Consider the following 12,055-nt stretch of genomic DNA (forward strand, 5'->3'; position numbering starts at 1 on the left):
CACTACCGCAGCATATTTGAATGTTATGCTGACATGTTCGAAGCAAAGCAACACTAAGTACTAGGAAGGCATGGTAACAGGATAAAGTAATTGACTGCACTTGCACTGATAAGTTACCATGTGTTCAATGAACATAAAATTAATGTATTTGTTTGTTTTGGGTTTAACACCGTTTTGCAACAGTATGGCGGGCATGTGGATATTAATGCTGCATTGGTTTGCGAGTAAGTGCATTTAAGCAGTTTCATTGTTAATAATGGTATTTAATTATGCAGTGTACAATATATATTCTAAAAGAGGTCCTATTACATAGGCTTAGTCTTTTGCATCGTTAAATATATCTACAGTAAAACGATTATTATACACTAAGAGGATTTTTCTTGTGTTTGACTCTTACACGACTAAAGGCAACTTAAAACGTCACAGGGTGTTATTGTATTCATGAAACATTTGTAGTGTCCCTTACCATTAAAATATCGGTTCTGATCAACCATTCCATGCTACTTTAATAGTAAGACCTCAAGTCCATTATCAGCATTTGAAAAGATTTGTATGTCAGCTTGATAGGATTCTTACATTGTATGTGAAATGTTTTTAAATCACCACTTTCAAATTATTAACTTCGAATTAAACAAAGTACATTTGAATAATAATTTCAATCAGCCTTATAAATATGCAAATGATTGAAATTTTATGAAAACGCATCTTTATGTAACGGGTTGAAAAGTGAATTCCATCCAAAATTTTAGACTTAGAACAGATATCACTTAAAAATTATATCTTTGGCTATATGCAGTGTAATGACAATGTAAATATGTTTCTTTACATTTACATATTGTTCGGTGTTCATTTTTTTTTGTTGATCTATTTTGGAATCGGCATTGTTTGGGTTTTATCCAGTAGACGATGCGCACAGTAATTAGCGAAGCCAGTAGACGCTTGGTGTTTACGGATTATAAAATAAAAGCGTCCCGCTTACTGCTTTGAACAATGAATAACAATGTAAATGAGTGTTTGATAATAAAAAAAGTTAGCCCCAATACATTTTCTACACAGGGTAAAAGCTGTAATACATAAATCTCAATGTGAAACGGCCGCAACTGAAATTTATTATATACTTTATACATATGTTTGTACAGTATGACGTCATAGTTCCGCTGTGAGGTAAAGGTTAGTGCACCCGTTTCTTACTCGAGAGGTCGGAAATTTGAGCCCCACCGACACCAGACTGTTTTTAACAAGCGTTTTGTTTTATGTTAGGTTCTAATGTACTCCCTGCCCTGTATAGTAGATACAGATTAAAAGTATGTTTTGGGGTCCATATTAACAGGCGTGGAAAATGGGAAAATCACATATTGCTCTTCTCCCCTTTTACATATATTGCATCCACTACCTTAAAAATCTCTGACCGTAGTTCTACACTTGGAAAAAAAAAACGATTGGCTGTACAAATGAGAATAAACATAAAAAGCTTCCTACTGGCATCCCTATAGAGCTAAAAGGTTGACATTAAAATAATTATATTTATTTTATGCTAACTAATGAAATACTGTATTCTATCAGTTAAATATTTTCATATTTCATCACTCACACTGTGAAAATATGAAATCTATATTTTCACACTGTGAGAGATATAGCTCCACCCCCTCATTACATTGTGTATGAATTTTATATCATTAACTTAAAACAGGGTGAAAATTGTAGTCGCACTTTGTTCTTTATAGTTTATTTCTCGATTCAAATTATTTTACCTAAAGAGAATTTCATAACGTTATGCAGCAAAAAATAAAATAAAATGAAACTTTATGTTGTATGCGTCTTTATAACGTCACAGCACGTCTGACGTCATGTCTGTTTACGTGCGTCTGTTTCCCGCGCTGAGATTAAAAATAGTTGCTAAATGCAAATCTCAACGTAATTGAGCATAAAATAAAAAGAAAATTTGTTTGTTTTCGTGAATATGGAATATATATCTCACCTCGAAGTGAGAAAATTTTCACATTTTCACTCGCGCTACGCGCTCGTGAAAATATTTGAAATTTTCTCACTTCTCAGTGAGATATATTCCATATTCACTCAAAACAAACAAATATCCTCTATATATTATATCAGATTTATATAGCGCTCTTTGCATGATAAACGTTCAAAGGCGCTTTACATATAGCAAATGCAGCCACACAGGGCGCGAAGAGTGAGATAAAGACCCCAGAACAGACAAAGAGAACATTTCAGATACAGACGTGACAAATAAACCTAGACTGTTAGCAGTTTAGTAAATTTAACAAGGGTTTTCAAGAATTTCATCTCTGAGTAAAATTATGATTATTTTAAAATATTTAAAAAAGGTTTGTTTTCCGAAATTAGAAAAATAAAAAATTGGAGATGTAGATCTCCTACACCAGACGCCATTCATAGCTGTAGTTTTGGCCGAAAGTTAGTCCCATTCTTCCTTCTAAAAAGAACGTAATTGACAATAATGACATTACAAAAAATTACTGTAACAATAGTTATTGTCTGTGATCCCAGGATTACGTAAATTCTAATTTCTATAAACGCTGGTATTGGAACATAAAATATTCACACTCAAGAGGTCGGGAGTTCGAGCCCAACAAGTCAATAAGTCAAACAAGTGAATGAAGTATTGCCACGTAATACAAAGCACCCTACTGGATGGAACTTAATATTTTTCTACTGCAGTATAACATAATCAACTGATATTATAATAAAGTTATCATATAAGTTAATTTACGGAAGCCCTGGAGGGACATTTTAGTTACTTCTTATAATTTATTTGTTATGACTTATTTGTTATTACAATACCATTCACATAAAATTCTATGAAGCAGCGCGGAACCCAAACAAACTGACGTAACATAATGGTGAGCATTGCATCTGATATCGTAGTTGATGATTACATTTTCTAATCAATTTATTTCTAGTATCTTGGTTTACCAAATATAATATCAGATGCCCAAATGCTACGCAAAATGGTAATATTCAAAATCACAGTGTAGTCATGTTTATACCTCATGTGATCATGTTTAATCATGAACAGTAAAGAGAAATAAAAGTGTGTCAGGTTGACTAGAACATACATGTAAGTTGATTTGAACATATGTAACATAAGAAGCTCACCTGAGCACAAAAAGCTCAAGCTATTGTGATTGCCCTGTGACTAGCGGTCGCAGTGAAATGTTCCTCGTGTGTCGTCAACAATTCATCCAAACAACATATCCTACTGTTTAGAGACAGTCCGTTTCATATTAGATATCAAATTCTGCTTAAGTACAGTGGGAGGTGATTTTGATAAATTCACCTTCTAAAATTCAACAAAACGTTTGATGATTGTTGCTTTGATTGTTGTGTTTTGGGAATTCCTTCAAATAATGTTACACAGTAATTGCTTGCAGAACTAAGTTTACCTTAGAAACCAAGAAAAAAACTTCAAAACATCTTCTCAAAAACTACTTTAAGATTTCAAAACGTACCTTTAAAGGCCAGCTACCTAATACCTTCAAGTACTTTTGATATGCCAAAGAATGTCGCAAGGGGACAGGTTTTATCATACATACATCACCATGTGAAAAAAAACTTTCAGAATACTCTTTCAGACACCTAACATAATGGACTTTTGGTTTGCAAAGTGTGCATTATTCTCTGTATAGCAAAATGGAAATTATAGAAAACTCTTGTAAATGCAGTAGACCAAGTTTACATGCATAATGTTGGAAGTTTGATAGCATTCTGAACGCATATGATTAGTCCTTTCGAGACTCGGAAAATTACGCAACATATACCACCCTGTGACGAAAGACCATATCGTGACAATGATTTAATCTTGAAGTACTCTATACTATAATTCGTTGTATTACCAACATAAGTAACATTACTAAGAAAACACAAATTTAGTAAAAGGTGACTACTTTTTATTTCTGTATACAATAATTCTAGTAAGCACGAGGAGAAAATAACACAATCAGTCACGCACGACAACATGGTCTAAACCATATAAAGTTTTGTTTCAAGTATATGTAAGTTTTTTTTTTTATTTAACGTCGCACCGACACATGATAGGTCATATGGCGACTTTCCAGCTTTAATGGTGGAGGAAGACCCCAGGTGCCCCTCCGTGCATTATTTCATCACAAGCGGGCACCTGGGTAGAACCACCGACCTTCCGTAAGCCAGCTGGATGGCTTCCTCACATGAAGAATTCAACGCCCCGAGTGAGGGTCGAACCCAGATCGATGAGGGGCAAGTGATTTAAAGTCAGCGACCTTAACCACTCGGCCATGGAGGCCCCTATATGTAAGTTTAAAACCCCAGAATTTGTAATGTAAAGTTATTGATAATATACATTTAACTCATATATACTTATAAAAAGTCCATGCTAACCACACCGGAAAGGCTAAAAATATAGAAAGTATCAATATGTTAATCCAATCGATTTCATTTATAGTCAGGGAACATGGATTTAATTGAACAAAGAAATAAGTCCACAACACAGTTCAAATAAAATGTGTAGGAGGGTGACATATATTAAAATGACACTTTAAGGACATATTAAGTTTGGTTTAAAAGAATTCCAGTTCAGTTATAGCTATGCAACATATTTTTTCTCTATATGTACATGTATTCTTCCAAAGGACTATTCAGCTCGGTGAAAATTTTTAAGGCATCAAATGGATAAACATAGAATTGTACACTTGGTTTTATAGTTTTTACAAGGTCTCTAAATTCTCTACTGCAAAAATGCTTCCGTATTCAAAACTAGAAATGTGTCACAGACACAGAGGAAAATGGTCACAGGCATGGTACTGCTCACAAACAAAAGGGATGACCCTTGACCCTATTTATTTACAACAAGAGTGCCAGCATGTCACAATATACGCCCGTCATAGCAAATATACACTAGCACCTGTATTTGCAAATGGAATTTTAATTCTGTGGTTGTGTAGTTATTATTGTAATTCTTTTGTTAAAATTCTAAGTCCACAAAAAACCTCCTTACCAGGTAAAGTTACATTACAATACACCTAAAATTTGAAAACAACATCTATGTTGTACCACCGAAAAGTGGTCTTGGTTTTCCCTACGGTCAATTATAAAGTAGTTACAATATAAGTTATTTATAGTAACAACTAAGGGAAGTTAATCTTAAAAAAAAACAATATAAAAGAAATCCACACAAAAATCCTTACCAGGTAGAGACAGGCCAAAATACATCTTAAAATTGGATGTAACATGCATGTTGTACTACAGAAAAGTGGTCTTGATTTTTCCCTACGACTGGTAATAAAAAGTTACAATATAAACTATTTATAGTAACAGCAATGGAAGTAAATTTAAACTAGGGACCTGGTTCTTGCGCATGACATTCTGTGTCATGATGGTGTACAATTGAGCCAACTTACCTCAAAATCCCTCTATGCATGAAGCTGAAGAATAAATGCTCAAGACGAAGTCGTTCTTGTATGTGACCTTTGGTCCCTAAGTGTGACCTTGACCTTGGAACTAGGGATTTGGTTTTATACATGACACATTGTCTTTCCATGCTTATTATTTGTGTCAAATTATTTCGAAATCGGATTAGGCATGTCAAAGTAATGGACCGGACACAAAGACCACATCATCAGTATATATGTAGTGAAAATTGACTAAGTTCAACCAAGGACTGTGACCTTGACCTTTAAGCTAGTAAAATGGTTTTTGCGCATGACACATTGTCTATCCATGCTTATTATTTGCGTGAAATTATTATGAAATCGAACCATGCATGTCAAAGTTATGGCCCGTACTAGAACACCATCCTTTCCCAAACAGAGAAACGCACAAAAAAACAAACACAAACGAACACACACACACAGACAGGTGTAACACTATATGCCCCATATGGCGGGGGCATAAAAATGACCGATGCACGCATTCACATCTCACTTTTCACTTTAGTCCCAAAGTATTGGGCATAAGTCAGTTCAGAGACAAAATACAACACATCGAGTTTTGTGGTCGTATACTGTGAGAATTCCAGTGCTGTCCAGTTCTGTCTAAGTCCGTTTGCAACGCGTCCATAAACAAAATCTTAATCATTCTTTTATCACTGTTTTATCGATGTAAAATATTTCGCAATCCCTATATCCTTGAATAAATTCATCCACCAGTGAATACCGAGCTTACGAAGTATTCCACAAAATGCTCTATTCTATATGGTTTGCTGTACTTTTTCCGCACAAGTAAAATCTTTTAGTGCCAAAAAGTCGTTTGAATCGTACGTAAAATGCGGCTTCAAACAGCTCATAGAACTGTTTTCGGTCCCCATATCTGCTCGTAAAATTACTGGAGCACACTGAACATGATTAAAACAGTCCATGTAGAACTTGGCAAAACCAGACTGATCATTATTACTGGATGCAACTTCAAGCCACATGGTACTACGACTGTAATCGTCAATGCTTCCATGAATACAGAATCCATACAGCTTTGATTTATCGTATTCATCCACATGCCACACATAATAAGGTCCTTTCAATGTATACACTCTCCTCTTCAACCTATGTACTTTTCGTTCTTCTGTTACATCTGGACAAATCTGTTTTGTGAATTTCATGACGTCGTTTCTCTTAATTTCTTTCTTATCAGCCTTTTCCACATACTTTAAACACTGCCCTCTTACACTCCACTCGCACTTTATTCCGTTCATCATATCTTCTGCAGATGAGTAGGGCTGAGGATGTCTCCGTAAACACAATTCCCGCATGATTCGTTTCAAATGACGTTTGCTTATTTTAATGTTGTGTTTACAGAATAAAAACAACTATTTCCTAATACTTTCGTCCTTCGGCAAAATAGATTTCGATCAGTTCATTTCTGATCAGACCATTCCTAGCCAGGGAAATATTAGACGGCACTATACTCTCGACGTTCTCAAATGCACACAATAACAACAGTATGAACAGAACCCCTGAAAATGTGGGAAGTAAATCTTTGGCTTTTATTATTCAGCAATTTGGCAGCACCTTCTATTTTTGATAGCCACATTTCTGTTCTTTCCAAACGATTAATGTTCCCATCACATTTAACTTCTAGGTTATGTTTCGTGCACTAGTACTAGCGAAAACGTGATTCTAAAAATACAGAAATGCCATTAAATTCAGTGTTCATATACATAACATTATGAGAGACTTCCAAAATCCGTATATTAATTTGAATGAATGCAAATAAAATTCATTGTATATTTAACGAAACAATCGCACGGTTAGAGTCATTACATGTAAGAATTGTTCCAATGGCTGAAATGGCTACCAAAGTTCTGCTGAAAATAAATGATAAAAGAAGGCTTTCTTCAGGCACTTTCTGTCCAATAGCTATCAAATTCCAGTGAATAATTAGAGTGATCACAGACTGAGGAATCTAAAGATGGATGTGCTAAAAGGATTAATATACTAAAAATAAAGTTTCCACATTGCTGAACTGAATAGCTTGTAAACATGTACATATGTTACAGATAGAATACTGTCTGTGACTAAATTATATTATTTCAAGATGGAGCTGTATCGTTTTTCTACCACAATTTATTATAATTTCTTTATGGTTACTTTTGTCTTTTATTTTTTTGTTTTACTTATTTCTTAATACTTAATATTTGTTACTTGTTATTTCTTAATACTTACTAGTTATTTAACGTTACACTGTACTTAATTTATTGGTGGGTGCTAGGGTATTTATATATATATATAAGGTCAAACCCGGCTGCAGAACCTCCCTTGGGGACTGAAAATGCTGGTATTTGTGAAAACATATATTTTTTCAAGACAGGTGACGTGTGACCATAGTAAGCAGGTTATATTTTTGGAGGCTGTCTTCAGTACGGGTCTGACTGCATAAGGGAGTTCATCGGTTGTAAGTCAAAGGTGAATGTAATATAGCAAAAACAAAACAAAATTATGTGGGATAAGGCCGTGACTTTATTGTTAATTTTCAAATGAAACTTATGGCATATTGTAAATATATAGCATGGTATATATGAAAATGATGAGAAAATATGAAAGACAAAGCACCAGCTAAAATGCCTGGAAGCAACATAGCAGCGCGAAGGTGCAGAAAACTATGAAAATAAGCACAGAACATACCAGACCTAATAGGAAATTTTAGGTTCTAGTACTTCGCACTAATGAGAAACGAGGCAAAGATGCTCTCACCGATCTCTATGATATAAGATGATAACTATAGATTTCAACGAATGTAATTCATTTTAGATTTTAAGACTTATAAGATTTACAATATGCCATACCGAAATGCACAATATGTGTATTGAGGGCCACTCAACATTTTATGAAAATAGAATTCACCAAAACGAGGTATGCAGTGAATACACGTTTACTCAATAGGTACAGCAGCTCATTGACAAACAGTTAAAGTCTAGAGCTAGAAAATACCTTTTGCTATGTACCTTAATTTTTAAGATGTATCAAAATCTATGAAACTCGCTGCATATTTTACATATTGTATATCTTTAAACGTTACAATGTCATTCAGGTACATGTACATATGTACATATCCAACAGTTCGATTACTATAAGCCAGGGTCATCATGAAGCCATTTGCTGAGGTTTCAGTCAAAATGTATTATCTATTTATTTTGAACGAACATCAGACGAACGGACGGAAGGACAGACGGATAAGAAACCAATAGCCTTAAGACTTTCAATTAGAAGAGTCTTACAACCACTGACTTGTTACGTCGTAAACAGAACATGCTTGTCGTGTTATTAGTACTGTTTAGTTTCATATGCTTATCGTGTTATTGGTACTGTTTTTTTATGTCGTGTTATTGGTACTGTTTAGTTTCTGAACATGAGCATTTCGGCCTGGGTGGTTCCAATACTCCCGCTTTTATAGTTTTGGGTATTGTATAATCACCCCTTGGATATGGCGCCTGCTTTTTAATTTTGTCTTTTGGCAGTTCCTGTGATATGCAGGCTCGATAACCCCAGATCCCCTTTCTAAATTCCAGTTTGTTTAGTTCTGCTCATTGTTTTCCCGTTTAGGGCAAACCCATTATTTTAACTGGGGACCATACGCCGCTTTTCGTGGAATTACACACTAGTGTAGCATTGAAGGTTCCATGTGCACCGCCGTATGAACACATCTGCGGATGTCTCTAAATTGTTTTTTGTACTTTTGACATGTGTAAATGTTGAGTTCTTCTCAACCCGGGGCTAGAGGGCGTGGACGGTAGCATGCATTTCCACTACCGTCCATGAACAGGCTCAATCAAACCGAGCCTGCACCATTTTTGTTTTTGTTGTGTTGAGCGACCTGTGGATTTTCCACTTTTTCTATAGAACAGTTTCCTGTGACGTCTTTTTTGCATTCATATTATCGAATTTATTAGTCATATCATTATTGTTATTATGATTATTATTATTATTAACATTATTCTCATAATTGATTCAATTCTGATTTACATCTATTTTCGATATTTCTTGATATTTCTTTTCCATATCAATGCATTTTTATAACTTATTCTTTTACATGCAGCCAGTTAAATAATGCATGCAATGGACCTAGATAATCTAATAAAATTAACCAGGTACAGCAGTTACCTTTCAATACAAGGTGCCCCAATAGCTGCCGATCCAAACCATGCCACGCCGCTCTTATAGCTAAACTGTTTAAAGTCATTAGGAGAATAGCCGGTTGAGGACATTAGTTTTCTGCAGCCCCTTATACCAGAGATTGGCCGTGTTAATGCTGGTGTTACAGTTGCTGACGTAATGGATAATCCGCATCAAAGCGTACAGGCTAGAACTGCGTCTAAAATAATGTGTATGCATTTCATTAGCGTGTAACAAAATTGATAACTCAAATCCATATTTTAGTCATTAAGAAATACATTTATAGCTGAATATTTTTCAAAATATAACAATAATCTGTATTTATTTATATAAGTCTTTGTGTATGATAATTATTGCAGAACGGAACCATGCAAAGCATTAGCAGATTCGGTTCGATTAACTTGGTTCATGGGAAATCACTTGTCGCACTCCCAAGTAGTGTGGCTTATTCCATTTAGCTCAGAATGTTTGTGTTTTTATTTCTATAGCACCGTTCTCCATAAGTTTCGTTGTTTTGCTGGATTTTATTCTTATGTAAAATACTCTCAGAAACAGTAACCAGACTTAAGTATGAAAAACACATTTTACCTTACTTCGAACATGTCCGCATTATATTGTTTTACAGTTCTGAAAGAGCTTTGTAATTTCATTACAATGAATTAATAATATATCTATAAATCCGTGAATTATTTTATTTAAACATGGCGCTTTCGTGCTTTAAGAAATATTTCAACGACTTAGAATTGTGACAGTATGTTATTAATTTTCATAAGCATAACTTATCATTTACTGTTACACATTATAACAGTTGAGATCTAGGTTACACTGCTGATGTATAAAATGAAAATATATCTTACATATCTTTCGAAATCTAACAAACAGCAGCTAACCAATATGTTACATTATGAAAACATCCAATATACACGTATCTTTCTTGTCAGCTGTTAATGTTTCATGCCATGGTACGAACCCAACTGGAACGCTCTCTTGCTAGTATAGCCAATCAAGTTAATATAGCCAATTTCGTTCCTGGACACGTAAAAAGCGTAAGCTTACATTACCTTATTACATACCAATTTTCCTTTTGCAGTCTCTACGAACACTTCAACCATCTGACCGCCATTGCATAACTGAAATACTGTTGAAAATAGCATGGAACCAATTACTTTCTCATCGGATCTGTTAAGCTGTTACTAGAACTAGAATATGCAGCATGCTTTTTATCACTCTTGAAGCAAGATATTTAAAGTATAATTTTGAAAATTGGTAAGAAACAAGCACATGTATATTTCTATTTGATTTAATGACATAATAGTTTGTAAATTTTTGAAAATTATATTAGGCTATAAAGCAAAATTCTTTGATTCATCCCAACGATACTAAATCATGTTACAAAATATTTCCGCAACAATGTACGTTAGAAATGCATAAACCTCAATACACCTCGGGTGAAACCAGAACTTGTCTGTGATTGTACATATGATTTAAGTCCATAAATAATAATGACCGAGAATAATGGACTAACGTACTGCATTTTTGCGCATGTACATGCAAACAAAAACGCTCGACCACACCCATGTTTTACCTGTGAGTGTTTGTCAGCTCACTATGCCTGTTTATTTTATTCATTTTTTTATAACTAAAATTCACTTCAGACTGATTCAGTCAGTGATTGAATAAAATATCTTGCTGATTATAAGATAAACACGTGTCTACATTACTTTCCAGAGGACATATTCAAATGCCGTACAAACAGAAAGTTCATCAATCAAAATTATAAGCGCAGACATCTAAAGAAAATTTATAATGTATACTCATCTGAATTGTGAATTCTCAAAACAGTAGCTCTGCATTTTTCTGCCGTATTCTTTTGTAAACGATCTGTCCTTTACGGATTTCCGATAAAGAATGTACTTGTCACTGCACTAAATTTGCTCATGAAAATCCCGTGGTATTGAAACTTGTCAGACTAGTATTTGAACTGATATGACAATAAATACAAATACAGGTGCGGATTAGCAGTGAGGCGTTATGTTAGGCAAGACGATACCCACCAAAATTAAAACAATCTATTTCATAAGAGAACATAAATTTACTTATTTCTCAATACTTACTAGTTATTTGTTATTGCTTATTACTTATTTCTAAGTTTTATCTAGTTTGAGCAAATTATTTTTAGGATGAAGCTTGTACAATTTCTCGAAATAAAAGGCTGTAACTAAACCTACTAAAAGAATTAATATGACTTTCTCTCAAGTTTCTTTCAAATCTCGCCAGAAGTTCTTTAAGTATGTATAAGCTCTCTGCATAAGAAAAGGGCCATATCTATGTGAAAATGATCCCAAACAATTCTTGCCAAGACCAACGAATTTACGCTTGGTATCATCCACTCACAAAGCTCAATTCAATCCTGGCATTGGCTTTTGAAGGAAAAGTGC

General features: G+C 34.4%; 1 long non-coding RNA gene across 1 annotated transcript; it reads right to left on the reverse strand.

Annotated features, from left to right (window-relative positions):
• Window positions 1-4,084: 4,084 nt before the first annotated feature.
• LOC128557470 (uncharacterized) lies at window positions 4,085-11,471 on the reverse strand. The gene is made up of 2 exons (XR_008371174.1): window positions 9,606-11,471; window positions 4,085-7,124 (listed from the first exon to the last, which is right to left on the reverse strand). It is a non-coding gene; the product is annotated as an uncharacterized LOC128557470 (long non-coding RNA).
• Between the last annotated feature and the right edge of the window lie 584 nt (window positions 11,472-12,055).

Source organism: Mercenaria mercenaria, chromosome 5 (assembly GCF_021730395.1).
Source record: "Mercenaria mercenaria strain notata chromosome 5, MADL_Memer_1, whole genome shotgun sequence".
NCBI classification, from domain to species: domain Eukaryota; kingdom Metazoa; phylum Mollusca; class Bivalvia; order Venerida; family Veneridae; genus Mercenaria; species Mercenaria mercenaria.